The following is an 815-nucleotide window of genomic DNA, read 5'->3' as shown; positions in this document are numbered from 1 at the left end:
ACATCAATTCCTGAAGGATGGCAATTCTTGCATACTGTCCAGAAGCTGCCTGAGCACTTTTGTCTTGGGGACAGCCCCAAGTGCTTGCCATTGACCAGGCATTGCTGGCTCACAGTGCTTTCAATTCTGAGATGAAGGAAGCAAGGCTCTGGTTTTGGTTCGTCTATACAAATGAACATTAGTAGACATTTGGGGGTTGAGAGACTCAATATAGGAGGGTAAGTCGCTTTCGTGTGTACAACCAAAACCTCCCTTCCTCTCTACCCTGGGCTTTCCTCCTCAAATAAGCCTGTTTGTTTTGTATTGATGTGGGGTACCCTGTTGGAAAGAAGAGTAGTGTAGGGAACTAGGTTTAAAGAAGGTTGAGAAGTGCTTGCAAATGAGACTCTCAACCAGGGCTGAACATTCTTGCAAACAAGATGTTCTGCCCAGTGTAGGGAACTAGGTGCCCGGCTAGCTCAGTCGGTAGAGCATGGGACTCTTAATCCCAGGGTCGTGGGTTCAAGCCCCACGTTGGGCGCCAGATGCCGGTGACGGAATGAAACACCTACACTGCAGAGTGGTTTAAATCTTTATATTTTAACACTTGCTTCTTCCAGCTGCTTTATTTTATATCCCTTGCACAACAACCTACAGGGCAAGCTGCCAAGCACTATGATTCAGAGACTATACAGTGCGCAGGCACAGGGCGAGATAACCTTTACGTTGGCTTATTTACTGCAGCTAAGACTTTGTTTTGGGGAACTTCCTTATCAACTTAGAATCCATTTTGTCCCAAGGTCTGTTCCTTTTGAGGAATCAGAGAAACATCCTTG

The 815-nt window shown here is 46.3% G+C and overlaps 1 non-coding gene across 1 annotated transcript; it reads left to right on the top strand.

Moving 5' to 3' along the window:
- Positions 1-447: 447 nt before the first annotated feature.
- TRNAK-CUU (transfer RNA lysine (anticodon CUU)) lies at positions 448-520 on the top strand. The gene has a single exon. It is a non-coding gene; the product is annotated as a tRNA-Lys (tRNA).
- Positions 521-815: the final 295 nt, after the last annotated feature.

This window comes from Ovis aries, chromosome 1, assembly GCF_016772045.2.
Source record: "Ovis aries strain OAR_USU_Benz2616 breed Rambouillet chromosome 1, ARS-UI_Ramb_v3.0, whole genome shotgun sequence".
NCBI classification, from domain to species: Eukaryota; Metazoa; Chordata; class Mammalia; order Artiodactyla; family Bovidae; genus Ovis; species Ovis aries.
This window is presented reverse-complemented; position numbering and strand designations above follow the sequence as displayed.